Below are 18,335 nucleotides of genomic sequence, written 5' to 3'. Positions count from 1 at the left end.
CTTTCTGATGGTACAAATTCCCTCTCATTTTTTTCAGTGTTGTTTCTTGGCTTTTCACACATGAATAAGCTCATGTATGTAGGTAAAGTCATAAATTTAACTAGTTTTATAAAACAATTGGGGATTTGTGTATAAATACATCTGTTTGGGGACTATCAATATATTTACACTCTTCTATCTCACCATTCATGAAAACAGCAGCAGCATCAACTTTTTAAAGTTTTTTAAATGTCCCTCAGTAAAATTTTCCAGTTGTTTTTCATGTAGCTCTAACAGAGCTTTTATTAAATTTATTCCTAGATATTATAACTTTTTGTAATTTTTGTTACTCTGGTGGGCAGAACTTTTTTCATTGCGCTTTTTAATTGATCATTTCTGGAATCTAGTAAATTTTTCTATATTAATTTTGTAACTGATCATCTTTTTAAACCCTCTAACTAGTTCAAATAATTTTCAAATTTATTCTCATGAGTTTTCTAGATAGACATATAGTCTGTAAATAATAATTTTTCTTTCTTCTCCAATAATTATTTTTCTTATTTCTCTTTTCTGCCCTTCTCCATTGGCTATAACTTCAGAATAGCATAAAATGAATAATTATGATGTCATCCTTATCTTAGTCTTACCTTTAATAAGAATGTTTCTGCTATTTTACTTTAAAGTATTGTAAGTACTGGCTGCTGGTTTCAGAGAGAAATTTTAAATCATATCAAGGTAGTACATTTTTATAACGAGGTTACAAAAAGTTTTTTAAATTGATGATTGATGTTTAGTTTCTATCTTTTCTCTTGATTAGGCTGACCAGAACATTGTCTGTTTTACTGGGAAAAGGAGGTTGGAGCTTTGGATCCAACGTTCTTCTTAATTGGACACTGGTCTTCCATTTAGGACTCAGATGTTTCTCCAGGGAAGGACCCTCTGCTCTGTCCTTCTGATACACAGGACACAAAAACCCTCTGCTTTGGGACAGACTGGCCATCTACCATCTGACACTGCTCTAATGGCTGAGCTGCTAAGCATTCTCACAACTGTTTCAATTTATGTCACCTCAAATTTATGGTCTGCAAACCTATCTTGCTACAAGCATAGCAGTACAATCTACACTTGCGCTTGGAGTATCTTATTATTTGTTTGTTAATTAGGGGGGCACAATACATTGATTTTTATCCATGGACTATGCTATTCTTTCCCTCATCTTTGACATTTGGACACTAGTGATTCCAGTCCCAATATATCCTAATGCTTAGTTGCTTGGCTTTTACTTTTTTATTTTGATATAAAAACTGTGGGTTTTCATACTTCATTAAAATAGAATATGATCTCTGTTTCACAATTTATTTAGCTGACTGCATGTCCTTAGGAAGTTTTTATTCTTTTTCTGACAGTCAGAAACACATTTCCCTCAAAAAATTAGGAGGGACGTGGGATTCCACGAAATCCTTCCAATTCTCTATTGTGCTTATACCTGGTCAAGCCTTCTCCCAATTCCCAGATTTGCTATTCCACCCCTTTATCCATTTTCTTACTCCTTTGCCACCATCAACCTTCCTCTTTCAGCAAATGAATTTGCCTCTTACTTTACTGAGAAAACCAAGGTTAACAGGTGGGAATTACCATCCTTGAATCTATAACTAATTCTGGGGTCTTCCTTGCCCCATCGACAATTTGCCCCCTTTCATCCAGTTTCATGGGATGCACCATCTGTCCTTCAGTATGAGCTCAACCCCTTCAACTATTCTTCATCCAATTCCATCACTTCTCTTCAGATACAGTATTTACCTCTGGTGGACTTTCCACCTCTCCCTCTTTGTTGATTTGTAAATTTTAAATTTAATTCTTCACTTTGGCTTTGAATCTCTCTAGTTCCTTACTTCTTTATCTTTTTCCTGTCCGGTCAAAAATGTAGAATCCCAGCAGTTCCTTCTCTGGCTCTTCTTCCCCTGCCTGTTACTTAATGTTGACAAGCTCCCTCTATCCAAAGATTTTATTTTTCGTACTGTTTTTATTGAATACATTGAATGAGATTTCTCCCAGGTAGTCTCTTTTACTCCCTGAACTTCTACTGGTCTCTATGTTGCTGAGGCCAGTGTTGTCATTTCTATATCAAACCTCATTCCTAAACTGCATTCTGCTTACTGAACCATCTCAACCTGGTGTTCCACACACATCTCCAAACAATATGCACAAAACTTCACCAATCAGATTCCCCTCCCCAAATCTGCTCCTTCTACCACCTCCTTTACTGTCATGAGTGACATAACTGTCCACACAGTCACCCAGGCTGAACTGGGAGTCACCTGACCCCCGCACTCGCCCACATATCCAGTTAATGCCTACACTCTGTCTTTTCTTTTTAAGTTCTCCGGTGTCACTTCTCCCTTCTGTGCCCCCTGCTGCAGCTTGACTCTAATCGGTTCTCTTTGGAACTCCTGGTATTGTTGCTCTGCTCTGAACATTTTTTTCATGAACCATGCTTTTTCTGATGTCTAGCTTTCCAACATTCTTCCAGCTGTTCCCTCTCCTTAAAACACTGTCTACTCTGATCTTGACCTCGTGAAAAATTCCTGAATACAATCATCAACAGAGATCTTCCTTAACAACAACACAAAAAGTAGTTTTATTTAAATCTCTTTTCTGCTTAAAACCCTCTAACAGACTTCCACTGTGCTTGAGATAAAGTTCAAACCCCTTAATTGGCATATATATTCTCTTCTCTAGAAACTTTCTCTCAACAAACTTCTGCCCACAGCTTATGTTCTCATCACAGGAAATATCTCACATCTCCCATCTCTGTCATTCACAATGCTATTCTACATCACCATGATCCATACCTTTGCTCAACTTTTTTTTTTCTACCTGCAATGCTTCTAATATCCTCTCCCCTATCGCTGTCTAACAAACCAACATTTATTTATCTTTTTAAAATTATCTCAAAAATCATCTACTTTTAAAATCTTCTTTGTGTCACCACCTACTTCTTAGAACTAATTACCTTTCTTTCTCACACTCCTTTGTGGACTTTAATCACAGCACCTTTAATGGGCATATTTGTTTTTAAGTCTATTTGTCTCCTTGTCATAATATATAAACTTGTTATAGTCTTTCCCTTATTACTTTATCCAAAAAATGTATTTATTTATCCAGAAACTATTTTTAAGCACTGTGGTAAGCATTGGGAACACAAAGTTAGATAACATTGACTCTCTGCTCCAAAGGAGCACACATAGAGTGAACGCAGAGACAAGCACACAAATATAATGTAGTAAGTACCATGATAGTGATAGCCACCATCTATTTATCTCAGCTGCACAGAGAAAGACCATCTAATTCACTTAGTATTGCTAGCACCTCATACTGTGCCTGACATGATACCTCAGTAAATGTGTACAGCTTATTGGGTGCATCCTGATTTGTTGGGAAGGAGACAAGGAGTGGGCAGCCAGACCATGGAATGACCCAAAGAAAGCTTCCCATTGACTCAGTTCATTTTCCCTATAACTTTTACCTTCATAGTCATTCAATTTTGCATCTGGACCATCCCTTCTGGGGGCTGAGGGGTTCAAGGCAATTGCCAAAGTGTATAACAGCTAATCTGTGGTCTGCAGGTAAGTTTACAGAAGTTCCTGCCATCCTCTGCTTCAACCTGGAACTCAAATCCCTTGCTTGATATTGCAGCCAGGAGATGTGTGGTAAGAAATAGCTAATCAAGCCATGGCTTTCGGTTTTGTATTGGAGTCCAATAGGTTAACTACATCCCCTTTCCATCCCACTCAGAATCTGACAAACCATCCAAACCCAATGGAGCCAAGATGATCTTTTCTAGTCTGTGTGCACCTGAGTAACTTATAATCAAAGAGATCTATATCTGAATCTCAGCTTCACCACTTACAAGGTATGACACTGTCACAATCCTCAACCTCTCTGAGCTCCAAATGCTTCATCTATAAAATAAGCATAATAACTTTCTTAAAGCTGCTATCCAGAATAAAGTGATCTAAAATGCAACACTTGGTATTTACCACACAATAATCATAACCTTCCTTTAACTGAGAGCTTATTCTGTGCTGAAAGAGAAAATGGTTCCCTTTTATGGGTTTGTGGGTTTTTTTTTTTTTTTTTTGGTTTCTTTTGTTTTGTTTTGATTTCGCTCTGTTTCATTTTCCCTTAATGTTGACTATGATCTCTTCTACCTCTTTTGGTTTAGCATGTATCTTCTCTTCAAGACACATTTAATAAATTTTGAATTCAATGTGGCCATAAATACCCACCATTACTTACAGTCCTTTGTGATCTTACTATCCAACCTAGAAGGGGATTTAGATTGGATTGACCACTCTAGCTTGTCTGGAGCTGGCATAGGGCCAAATTCATTCCTGATGATCTAAATTCCAATCCCAGCACCACATATTGCCTTACCTAGGTGAATCCACATGCTTTACCTGTGATTATACTCAGCCTTTCACTATATTTCCTTTTTACTCACCACAAATGACCCTGGCTAGTTCAAATATATCACTAGCACTGAGAAAAAGGGGACTGAAATGCTTTCTTCCTGTGGCCCTTTATTAAAAATGATTCACCTCTCATTTTGTAAGAGGAGGCAATGAGCAAAGAAAGACAGTAAAGTAGAAGAAGGGAGAAAATGAAAACAAAATATCCAGAGGTAATGTCATCAAGGTGATGACATACATCATTCCAAACTTCAGTTCCCCTCACAAGACCAAATAAAAACCATGCATAGATAAGACACCATTGTGAAAATCCCAGAACCTGGGGGTAAGGCTGAAGTTCCCCCCTGAAATTTGTTACAGGATACATAGTATTAAAAAGATGTAAAGTATAACATCAATAACCTAAAGTGTAAGTGGGGGAGAACTAAAATTATAGTTTCTGTAAGTTATCAAAAGTAAGTTATTACCAGCTTACATAGGGTGTTATAACTATAAGATTCTTTATGTAAGCATCATGGTAACCACAAAGGAAAAACTTGTAGTAGATACACATGATTATGATAAAGGAGTCAAAGCATACCACCACAAAAAGTCATCAAGCCACAAAGGAAGACAGCAAAAGAGAAAGCAAGGAACGAAGGATCTATAAAAGAGTCAGAAAATAATTAGCAAAATGGAAATAGTGAGTCCTTACTAATCAAAAATTACTTTAAATCTAAATGGATTAAATCTTTCAATCAAAATATACAGAATAGCTGAATGGATTAAAAAATAAGATCCAATGATATGCTGCATACAAGAAATTTAGTTTTAAAGCTATACATAGACTAAGAATGAAGGGATGGAAAAAGATATTTCAAGCAATGTTAACCAAAAGAAAACAGGGATAGCTATACTTATGTGACACAAAATAGACTTTAATCTAAAAATGGTCAAAAGAGACAGACGTTCATTTTATAATGATAAAGGGATCAACTAATCCAGATGATAAAACAATTATAAATATTTATGCACCCAACACTGGAACACCTAAATATATAAAGAAAGTATTAACAGAACTAAAAGGAGAAATAAACAGCAATATAATAATAGTTGAGGACTTTAATACCCCAATCTCAATAGGGGTAGATCATTCAGACATATAATCACTAAGGAAATAGCAGATTTGAACACTCTAGACCAAATTGAACTAACAGATATATACAGAACATTCCATCCTACAGCAGCGGAATACAACATGCTTCTCAAGTGTACATGGAACATTTTCTAGGATAGATTACAGTCAGTCCCCTACATACGAATGAGTTCCATTCTGAGAGCAAATTCGTAAGTCCAACAGGTTTGTGAGTCCAACAAAGTTAGCCTAGGTACTGAACTAACACAATCGGCTATATATAGAACTGTACTGTAATAGGTTTATAATACTTTTCACACAAATAATACATAAAAAACAAACACAAAAATTAAAGAAAACATTTTTAATCTTAGAGTATAGTACCTTGAAAAGTACAGTAGTACCAGCTACATCATCACTGCTTTTATGCTTGCTTCCAGACATCCTGGGCTTGAAATAAAGATACTGTACTGCTGTATTCTATACAGTACTGTACATTAAAATACACAAAAGCACAACTATTTGTAGAGGATGCACGCATGTAACAATGTACACCAGACACATGAAATAACTTACATGATTGGACATGGAAACACATGTTCACATCTTTGAAAGTTCACAACTTGAAGGTTCGTATGTAGGGGACTTATTGTATATGTTAAGCCACAAAACAAGTTTCAACAAATTCAAGAAGATAGAAATTATCAAGCATCTTTTCTGACCCCAATGGTATGAAAGTAGCAAACAAAACAAGAGAAAAGCTAGAAAATTCACAACTGTGTGGAAATTGAAAACACATTTTTAAACAATGAATGGGTCAAAAAAAATCAAAAGGGAATAAAAAAGATCTTGAAACAAATGAAGATGGAAACACAACACACCAAAACTTATGGGATGCAGCAAAAGCAGTTCTAAGAGAAGAGTTTATAACTATAAATACATATATTAAGAAAAAAAGAAAGATCTCAAATAAACAAACTAACATACCTCAAGGAACTAGGAAAAAAGAAAACAAAGATCAGTTAGCAGAAAGAATGAAATAATACAGATTAGAGGAGAAATAAATAAAATAAAAAATAGGAAAGCAAGAGAAAAATTAACAAAACTAGAAGTTGGTTCTTTGAAAAGACATAATTGACAAATTTTTAGTTAGACTAACCAAGAAAAAAAGAGAGGGCACTCAAAAAAGTTATAAACAGAAGAGGAGACATTACAATTGATATCACAGAAATATAAAGGATCATAAGAGACTACTAAGAACAATTATACACCAACAAATTAGACAACCTGGAAGAAATAGATAAATTGCCAGACACTCACAACCTACTGAGACCAAATGATAAAGAAACAGAAAATTTGAACAGACCAATAATGAGTGAGGAGATTGAATAAAGAACCTCCCAACAAAGAAAAGTCCAGGACCAGATCATTTCACTAGTGAATCCTACCAAACATTTGAAGAATTAATGAATTTTGAATTAATTTAAAGAATTAATGCATTTTTTTCAAACTCTCCCCCAAAAAATGAAAAGGAGGGAACACTTCCAAACTCATGATACAATGTTAGCATTACCCTAATACCAAAGTCAGATAAGGACACTATATGAAAAAAACTACAGGTCAATATTCCTGACAAATGTCGACATAAAAATTCTCAACAAAATACTAGCAAACCGAATTCAACAGCACAATAAAAAGATCATATTCCATGATCAAGTGGAATTCAAGGAATGGCTCAATATTTGCAAATTATTAAATGCAATACATCACATTAATAGAATGAAAGATAAAAATCATATGATCGTCTCAATAGATGTGGAAAAAGCATTTGACAAAATTCAACATCCTTTCATAATAAAAACTCTCAATTTGAGTATAGAAGGAACATACCTCAACATAATAAAGGCCATATATGACAAGCCCACAGCTAACATCATACTCAATGGTGAAAGGTTGAAAGTGTTTCCTCTAAGATCAGGAACAAGACATAGGCACCCTCTCTTAGTACTTCTATCCAATATAATACTGGAAGTCCTACCCAGACTAGTCAGTCAAGAAAAAGAAATAAAAATCATCCAAATCAGAAAGAAGGAAGTAAAATTTTCTCTGTTTGCAGATGACATGATCTTATACATAGAAAACTTTAAATTTTTTTCTAAGTGTTAAAGCAGAAATTTATTAAAATCTATTTATGTAGTGTTTTACATACAAAAAATATATAGAGTCCTCAACATTCAGGCAATCAACTCTATTCTCAAAAGTGCTTTGTGAGAAGACAGATTTCTTTGCTTCGCCCCTAAAAAGATAGTTCTGTTTATACTCCTGAAAATGATGCATTTATTACACCACTTCTCATAAGAACAGTCTGGCTGAGATCACAAAACTTCTGCAGAGAGTGAAGAGATATTAGGAGAGAATCTTCTCCAGAATGCAATGCCTCATCACAGAGGTGTAGTGCAAGAGATACATAAAATAGTAGCTGCATCAGAGGAGTGTATGTACACCCAGCAAGTGGGCCATGAGAAAAGCCTGAGGCCCAGCAGGGTGGCCCCTAGCCACAAAGCATGGCCAGCTGGGATGCATGGCCTCCAGGGCCTCTTCCTCCTCTTCATCTTCTGAGGTGGCCGTCACTCTTGGAGATTCAGGTTCCATAACAGCATTGGTCACTTTACTAGGTGTTTTGTCCAAGGCCCCTGCTGTAATTTCAAACAGAATTTTGTCAATTTCCATTTCTGCTGCTTTTTCCATTTCTTCTTGATCATCTATGCTTTCAAAAGTGTTCTCTAACATCTCTCCATGTTCCCAGCCTTCTTCATCTCTTTGGACAATGCCTGCATTTATTAATCTATTTATTTTATCTTCATTCTATAATCTATTTATTTGAACTGGATTTATGTAATCTTCACAAGACTCTGAATAGCCTTCATCACTTCTGTGCTCTTCTACAGGAACCAGCCTCTCACAAGACCACAAGCTGGTTCTTCATCCCTGTGAGCACAGAATTCATGTGAGCTTTGGATGCGTAAAGCTTGCTCACAGCCTTCCTTGACCTGATCTCCTCTTTGGCCAGAACTACACAGATATCCTTCTGGCCCTTCTTAGCAGCATCTTTCAGAGATAGTTTTAGTTTTTCTACTTCTCTTTGGATGTTCCATATTTGCCTGTCAGCAACTCTCATTTCTTTTCTTAATCAATATGCAAAAATTGGTTGCATTTCTATATACTAACAACAAACTATCTAAAAAAGAAATAAAGAAAACGATCCCATTTAATAGCATCAAAAAGAATAAAAATACTTAGGAATAAACTTAGCCAAAGAGGTGAAAGATCTGTATACTGAAAAGTATAAAACATTGATGTAAGATATTGAAGACACAAACAAATAAAAAGATATTCTATGTTCATGGGCTGGAAGAATTAATATTGTTAAAATGTCCATACTACTGAAAGCAATCTACAGATTTAATGCAATCCCTACCAAGATTTTAATGACATTTTAAAAACAGAAATAGAAAAACAAATCCTGAAATTTGTGTGGAACCACATGAGAGACCCTGAATAACCAAAACGATCTTGAGAAAGAAGAACAAAAGCAGGATGCACACTTACAGATTTCAAACTATATTACCTATAGTAATCAAAACAGTATGGTACTGGCATTAAAAGCAGACACACAGACCAGTGGAACAGAATTGAGAACCCAAAAATAAACTCATGCATTTATGTCAACCAGTATTTGTCAAGGGAGCTAAGAATACTCAGAGAATAAGATAGTCTCTTCAATAATGAAACTACACTCTTACCTTACACTACTCACAAAAATTAACTTGAAATGGATTAAGACTTAAATGTAATATCTGAAACTACAGAAGTCCTAGAAGTAAAAATGGAGGTAAGCTCTTTGACATTGGTCTTGGCAATAATTTTCTTGGGTTTGACACCTAAAGCACAAGCAACAAAAGCAAAAATAAACGAGTGGGACTATATCAAACTAAAAAGCCTCTGCACAGCAAAAGAAATAATTAATAATATGAAAAGGCAACCTACAGAATGGGAGAAATATTTGCAAACCATATATCTGATAAGGGGTTAATATCCAAAATATAGTAGAAGTTCATACAACTGAAGAGCAAAAAAAACCCCAAACCAAAACTAAAACCCCAACTAACCTAATTAAATATAGTCAAAGGACCTGAATAGGCATTTTACCAAAGAAGATATACAAATGGCCAACAGGTACATGGAAAGGTGCTCAACATCATTAATCATCAGGGAAATGCAAATCAAATCCACAGTGAGATATCACCTCACACCTGTTAGAATGGCTATCATCAAAAAGACAAGAGATAACAAGTATTGGCAAGGATGTGGACGAAAGGGATCCCCTATGCATTGTTGGTGGGAGTGTAAACTGGTGCAGTATGGGAGAGTACAAAGTTTCCTCAAAAAATTAAAAATAGAACTATCATACAATCCAGAAATTCCACTTTCGGGTACACGTCCAAAGGAAATGAAATTACTATCTCGAAGAGATATCTATACTCCATGTTCAAAGCAGTGTTATTCACAATAGCCAAGGTATGGAAGCAACATAAGTGTCTGTCAATGGATGAATGGAAAAAAAAATGTAATATAGATAGATAGACAGACAAATAGATACAGATATATATAATGGAATATTATTCAGCCATAAAAAAGAAGGAAATCATGCCATTTGCAACAACATGGATGAAAGTTGAGGGTATTATGCTCAGTGAATAAGTCAGAAAAAGATAAATACTATATGAGCTCACTTATATGTAGAGTCTTAAAAAAAAACAAACTCATAAAAACAGAGATTGGTGGTTGGCAGGGATTGAGGGAGGTGGGATGGGAGGTGGTCAAAGGATACAAATTTCCAGTTTTGAAATGAATGATTTCTGGGGATCTAACGTACAGCAGGATGACAAAACAGTACTGTATTGTATACTTGAAAGTTTCTAAGAGTCAATCTTTAAAGTTCTACACACACACACACACACACACACACACACACACACAAGGTAACTATGTGAGGTGATGGATGTGTTAACCAACCTTATTGGTATAATCATTTTGAAATATACACATATATCAAATCAAATCATCACAAATGTACACCTTAAACTTACACATTATATGTCAGTTATATCACAATAAAAATGGTAAAAAAATTCAAGTAAATATGAACAAGGAAAAAAAGAAAACAATAATAATAAGGCAAGAAAGCAGGAGATATGTTCCATATAAGTCTGTAATTCTTCCAGGACAAAGGGACAGAAGCCAGAGAACTTCCCCTTCCTTTCCCCTACCGTGACACAAATAATATATTATAATTTATCTCCTCTAGGAGACCAGAGAATTGCTGTCTCCACAGGAACTGGATTCCCCACTAATCTCTGAGACTGTACATTTTTGTAACTATTCTGAACAAATCATTGAATTAATTTCCTTACAAGAAAACTAAATTACTAATATTACCAAAATGTTCTCCCTCACTGGAAAATTCCCTTGATTCTAGTGTTTGGGTTTATATGACTCCATATGGAGTTGGTTTTAGGAGACATGATTTTTTTTTTTTAAAGGAAATATTCAGTACTGAAGTTGGTCTAAGTGTTCTACTCCCTGTAGGCCAATATAAGCATTATTTTTTTGTTCTTGAGTTCTCCCTCTCATATTTTTTTCACGCTCTGCTTTCATAGTGCTACTTTCCATATAACATTTTTCATGTTTAATAAAGTTTACAGACATTTCAAGATAAATGCTGTGCCCCACTCCCCACAAATACAAACACTGGGACTCAGATGGCTCATTTGGGGTTAACTTCTCAGCACCATACAGAAAGCCAAAGTTTTACAAACAGCCTCTGGCTTTACAGTCTTATCTGAGCACATTACAGGAAATCGAGCTTGCAGATACTTAAACCCTCTCATGCCCCCACACCCCCATCCCCGTCTTCGTCTACTGGGGCTGCCATAAAAAAATATCACAAATTGTGTGACTTAAACAACAGGAGTTTATTTTCTCAGAGTTTTGGAGACAGGGTAGTCCAAAATCAAGGTTCTGGTGCCTGCTGAGAGCTCTCTCCTGGCTTGTAGATGGCTGCCTTCGTGCTGTGTTCTCACATGGGGAAGAGAGAAGGAGAATTAGCTCTTTGGTATTGCTTCTTATTAGGACACTAATCCTCTTGGATGGATCAGGGCTCCATCCACCTTTATGACCTGACTTAACCTTAATTACTTCCTTATTCCAATTACAGGCACATTGGGGATTAGGCCTTCAACATATGACTTTGGGGGGACACGATTCTGTCTATAGCATGCCCCCAAAACACTATAAAGTTAAAATGGACAAAAACCCACAACAGATGTCCATTTCTTTAAGTCAATTACCCAGTGGCAGAATTTCACTATGAAAAAGAATTAGCAAGTTATATCATCCACCACTACTCCTTCTGCCACTCAGTAGGTTGAAAACAATTTCAATTTATCTTGTGTTTCAAAGCACTTTAGGAGAATTCTTTTGCTATGTCGAGTCTAACTCTACAACCTTGGCACCTGACACTGCCTGGGAACTTCAGAATAGGCTAGATAGGCTCCTTCTACCCACAAAGCATACTTCCCTCTCCATTGGAACAGCTAAAAACCTCTTCATGAGACAAGATCTGTCCTTGGGTGCCTGCCATTTTCTCTCTCTTCTGTGGGGGCCAGAGTGTGCCATGCTTCTTTCTCCCGGGCTGAAGTTTCCCCTTTCATCTTTCCTGCAATGGTTCTCGATGTTGGAGGCCATCTGATCCCTCTGCAAAGTGCTAACCAAGAGCTGGCTACCTGGTCCACCACAACCACTGCTCCTTGGCCTCTCAGCTCTGTGTAACATATTGGTCGCCAGACTCTTCTGGCAGGCATGGTGGCAGCCTTGCCTCCCTCTGTGTGGGCTGCCTCGCAGGTAGAGCTGTAATAGGCTTGGGTTTAGGAGGAGTTCTCCATCTTGGTGTGATCACCGCAGAGTGCCGGTGCCTGGTGTGGATACAGGCAGTGCCACTGGATGCCTGCAAACGCCCCATCTTCTATAATCCTCCTGTCTGCAAGGGCAGAAGTCTCCAGGGAGCTGAGAAAATCTGAACCCCTGAGATGTGATTGGATGATGAGAGAGTCTGGCTGTCTTTCACTCCTTCTTCCAGGCTAAAGGGAACTGCCTGTTGGGGCTTTTCCTTTGGTGTCTTGAAGGGGGTTGCTCACAGAACCAACAGTGTCATCAGTCCTCTTTCACTGTAATTCTGTAGACCTTCTTCTCCCCCGCATTGGGGGATATAAACCTATGCTCAGGATATGGTAGTTAGAATGTGTTGGGTCACTACTAGACCCTTCTCTGAAAAGTGCACACTATAAAGGAGCAGGAAGCATGAAGAAATATGAGAACTTACAATGGAAAGATGCTTTCATTCTTCTTCTTACTGCCTCTATACAAACACACACATACACACTCAACAGTTTCTATCTCCACCATCAAATTAGTCTCATATCTTTCCTTCTTTCTTCCTTTCCTCCCTCTTCTCTTCTCTCCCTCCTTCTCACCCTCCTTCCCTCTCTCTCCTTCCTTCCTTATTTCCTTCTTTCCTCCCTCCTTTCCTTCCTCCTTTCCTCCTTTCCTTCCTTCCATGGCCTCAGACCAATCACCAAGTGCTTGCTCTACATGCTATAATCTACTTGCTTTGAATAAGTTTTACTAAAATTATACCCATACAAAAATGGTTGATGCCAAGTGTTGAACCAAATGTTGAGCCAAGAATTAAAATGCAGTCAGTTAAAGAAGCACCTTAAGTGGACATTTCCCGAATTCAATGTTTTCTTTCTTTTTAAAGCCACTCATTACTTTTTATTTTTTTTAATATCTTTATTGGAGTATAATTGCTTTACAATGATGTGTTAGTTTCTGCTGCACAACAAAGTGAAGCAGCTATATATATACATACATCCCCATATCCCCTCCCTCTGGAGCCTCCCTCCCACCCTCCCTATCCCACCTCTTCTATGTCGTCATAAACCATCAAGCTGATCTCCCTGTGCTATGCAGCTGCTTCCCACTAGCCACCCATTTTACATTTGGTAGTGTATATATGTCAGTGCTACTCTCTCACTTCGTCCCAGCTTCCCCTTCCCCCCCATGACCTCAAGTCCGTTCTCTACATCTGCATCTTTACTCCTGCCCTGTCACTAGGTTCATCAGTACCGTTTTTTTTAGATTCCATATATGTGCATTAGCATCCGGTATTTGTTTTTCTCTTTCTGGCTTACTTCACTCTGTATGACAGACTCTAGGTCCATCCACCTCATTACAAATAACAATTTCATTGCCTTTTATGGCTGAGTAATATTCCATTGCATATATGTGCCACATCTTCTTTATCCATTCGTCTGTTGATGGACATTTAGGTTACTTCCATGTCCTGGCTATTTTATATAGTGCTACAATGAACATTGTGGTACACGTATATTTTTGAGTTATGGTTTTCTCAGGGTATCTGTCCAGTAGTGGGATTTCTGGGTCATACGGTAATTCTATTTTTAGTTTTTTAAGGAACCTCCATACTGTTCTCCATAGTGGCTGTATCAATTTACATTCCCTCCAACAGTGCAGGAGGGTTCCCTTTTCTCCACACCGTCTCCAGCATTTATTGTTTGTAGATTTTTTGATGACGGCCATTCTGACTGGTGTGAGGTGATACCTCATTGTGGTTTTGATTTGCATTTCTCTAATGATTAGTGATGTTGAGCATCTTTTCATGTGTTTGTTGGCAATCTGTATGTGTACTTTGGAGAAATGTCTATTTAGGTCTTCTGCCCATTTTTGGATTGGGTTGTTTGTTTTTGTGATATTGAGCTGCATGAGCTGCTTGTATATTTTGGAGACTAATCCTTTTCAGGATTATTTTCTCTCATTCTGAGGGTTGTCTTTTCATCTTGTTTGGATTGGAAGAATCAACATTGTGAAAATGACTATACTACCCAAAGCAATCTACAGATTCAATGCAATCCCTATCAAATTACCAATTGCATTTTTCACAGAACTAGAGCAAAAATTTTTATAATTTGTATGGAAACACAAAAGACCCCGAATAGCCAAAGCTATCTTGAGAAAGAAAAACAGAGCTGGAGGAATCAGGCTCCCTGACTTCAGACTATACTACAAAGCTACAGTAATCAAGACAGTATCGTACTGGCACAAAAACAGAAATATAGATCAATGGAACAGGATAGAAAGCCCAGAGATAAACCCATGCACATATGATCACCTTGTCTTTGACAACGGAGGCAAGAATATACAATGGAGAAAAGATAACCTCTTCAATAAGTGGTGCTGGGAAAACTGGACAGCTACATGTAAAAGAATGAAATTAGAACACTCCCTAACACCATACACAAAAATAAACTCAAAATGGATCAAAGACCTAAATGTAAGGCCAGACACTATCAAACTCTTAGAGGAAAACATAGGCAGAACACTCTATGACATAAATCACAGCAAGATCCTTTTTGACCCACCTTCTAGAGAAATGGAAATAAAAACAAAAATAAATAAATGGGACCTATGAAACTTAAAAGCTTTTGCACAGCAAAGGAAGCCACACATTACTTTTAAATCGAGTCTAGTGCCTGCACGTGGTTTAATGGGCTCTGAGTCCTTCAGCCTGGGTGGAATTCAGCTCCACCACTTCTATGACCTTGAACAAAAGGCTATTATTTCTTCACCTCTGAAAATGGTGATAATAATGCTATCTCATTAAGCTACTGTGAGGATAATATTAAACAACACATATAAAGCAGTTATAAAAGGACCTGACGTCTCTCAAGTGTTTAACAAATATTATATATTATCATTAAATTAGTCTTAAGTTTTTACTGAATACCTATTACGTGCCTAGAACTTTGCTAGGCAGGTGAGGTGTGGGAACAAACTAATTATTGTTGAATGACCTTTCTTACTGAATTGATTGATTAGGTAGATGTTTCAGAGCCCTATGAACAAGGCCTTGCAGGGCACCCATTGTGTATGCCAACTGTGAGGCATGTGACACCAGAGTTTGAGACGCCATTGTCATGACTAGTAGCTGGCATCTTGAGCATCTGTGATTTCTTCCGATTTCAGTTGACTCCTTATGAAAACCTGATAGAGACCACTGTGCAATAATCTTCCTCATGAAGCAACACTGGGATGTACTTATAAAGAATAATGGACTTGAATATATCCACACCTTCCCATTATTTTCAAGGACAGCCTTGATTCCTTCCATCTTTTCAAGTTATGGCCAGGAGGAAGATCACTTCACCCAGCCTGCTCAAAGTGTACCCCTTGTGCACTGGTATAGGTAAGTAGGAAAGCAATAAATGCCTGTTGAATGAAACCATTAGGCTCCCAGGCCAACTGAGGTAACACATTTTCAAACACACCAAGAAATCGCTTCTGTGTCCCATCGCTCCCTCAGGTAGGTGGCTCACATGCTTGCTGCCTTCTCTGGTAGAAATCCTCTTGCATTCCCTCAGTGACTGCCTCAATACACAGCAAGAAGTGCAGTCCAGGCAGTATTCAGGCCCAACCTTGGTTCTGCTCAGAGACAATCCCACCAGCATACCTGCTACCTCCTCACTGGTATCAGCTCATCAGAACGACTGCTTACCAGTAGGTCATTGGTCTCTCAAGGGTTTGGAAAAATGAATAGTAACTTCTTCTTCTTCTTTTTTTTGCTTTAAAATTAAATTCTCCACTTTTTTTAAATTTTTTTTAAGATTACAAACCAGTTACTTTATGTTACTACCTTGTGTTTTTACAATTTTTTTGAATGAAAGATTCTTTAAATTCTATAGTTCTTCACAATTTTCAAAAGTTTCACATAGATTTCATATAATCCCATAACAACCCTTTTTTTGCCCCTACCCCTATATTGTCCCTCCCCCCTTCCCTTTCCCCTCTGGTAATCACTAGTTTGTTCTCTCTATCTGTGAGTCAGCTTCTTTTTTTGTTTTATTCACTAGTTTGTTGTATTTTTTAGATTCCACATATAAGTGATGTCATACAGTATTTGTCTTTCTCTGTTTGACTCCGTAGCTTCTTATTTCAGAAATATTTGGGACTCTTGGTCAGAGAATCATGTTGAAACATGTTTTGACAGAGCTTCTCTATGCAATTACCCTTCCTTCCCACTGAAACAAGCATTCCTCACATATGCTGAGTTCTGCAGATTCACAGAGCACCTCAAAATCAGTTATTTCATCTTCACAACCACCATGTACCTTAAGCAAGATATATATATCAATAATAATGATAATAATAATATTAATAATAAAAACTTTTATTGAGAGCTTCCTTGGTGCCAGTTACTGCACCAAACGCTTTATATGGATTAGTTTAGTTGTCATAACAACAACTCTGATTATTCCTGTTAAAAGATGAGGAAACCAAAGCTCAGAGAAAGTAAGTGACTTGTCCATTTTACAGACCCAGAACCAGGCTCCCCAAGGCCCTTTCTAAGGCACCATGCTGTTTCTCAGCGTCTCCAAGTCACCCATGGGGTCTGAGACCACTTTGGTGCCACTTTGGGGGCTCACTGTCCCAGCCTAGAAGAAGTCAGTTGCAGTGGTCCATCAGTTGTGCCTGCAGGCCATGGTTTGTGCACACACACAAAGATATCTCATAACCAAAGGCAAAGGGCATGATCTTAGTTGGAAATGACTAAGGGATCCTTTGCCTCTGAGGCGAGAGCTCAAATCTACAACTAGTAGCGCCAGTTCCACTGGCGCGCTGTCTACATAATGCCAACCATGGTATCTGGCAGTGGCTCTTAAACTTGGCACACTCCACACTCCTCCTGGACCCAAGAGATAACATAACCAAATGTTTTCTGGGGTTGTAAGAAATGAGTGTTTTGCAGGTAGGAAGAAATACAAACATCATCCCTATGGGAGCTCGCTCCAGCCAATCCCAGGGGCAAAATCGCTCACTCTCTGCCGGCCCTTCGAAAGGTTAAATGTGAGCAAGGGCCCAGATAAATGGTCACAATGCAAACAAAGTCATGTAAATAAATGCATCTCTGATCGACGCAGGCTGGTGATGCCAAATATGCCATCTGCACCATTTCTCATGATGAGATCAGTTTTTTTTTTTTTTTTTTTTCCTGCATGTCCCAAGCAGTGAGAAGATGACCATCCTTATGCAGACCAAGGCATGCCTCATTTGACCCTCTTGGAAATTTTTTAAAAATTTCAGATCCACAGAGAATCAGTAGCATTTGTGTTTTTCTAGGTAAGGTTGAAGTTGGAAGAAAGAAATCTCACTAGAAAGTAACAGGGCACATGTCCAGGGCCTGAGAAGGTACTTGCCATGTACTGTGATTTTTAGAGGGTCTAGTTACACCTGCAATCTAAGTTTCCTCACCTTGCCCACTCACTCATTCACTTGACAAAAGCATTATTTGCGTCTAATTATGTTTAGAGCAGTGTTAGGCATTATGGATGCAAAGGTAAGTAAAAAATGGTGCTTGCCTTAGAGGGACATTCCTTGTGCTATGAGAATTTGCTTGGCACGATTTATGGATAACTTCTTGAAAAATAAAAATTAAGAGTCTGTACTCAGAATCACATGTGGAGCTTCTTATAAACACAAATGACCAGGTTTTACTCTTCCAATTACTAATCTATCTAAGGTAGGACTCGGGCATCTGTTTTATTTAAAAAAATGAAACTTCTAGGTCAAAAGTC

The 18,335-nt window shown here is 37.6% G+C and overlaps 1 pseudogene; it reads right to left on the bottom strand.

The window, feature by feature from the left end:
* Positions 1-8,049: 8,049 nt before the first annotated feature.
* Positions 8,050-18,335, bottom strand: part of LOC137760729 (charged multivesicular body protein 2b-A-like) — a 52,124-nt pseudogene continuing 41,838 nt past the window's right edge.

Source organism: Eschrichtius robustus, chromosome 3, assembly GCF_028021215.1.
Source record: "Eschrichtius robustus isolate mEscRob2 chromosome 3, mEscRob2.pri, whole genome shotgun sequence".
Taxonomy (NCBI): domain Eukaryota; kingdom Metazoa; phylum Chordata; class Mammalia; order Artiodactyla; family Eschrichtiidae; genus Eschrichtius; species Eschrichtius robustus.
This window is presented reverse-complemented; position numbering and strand designations above follow the sequence as displayed.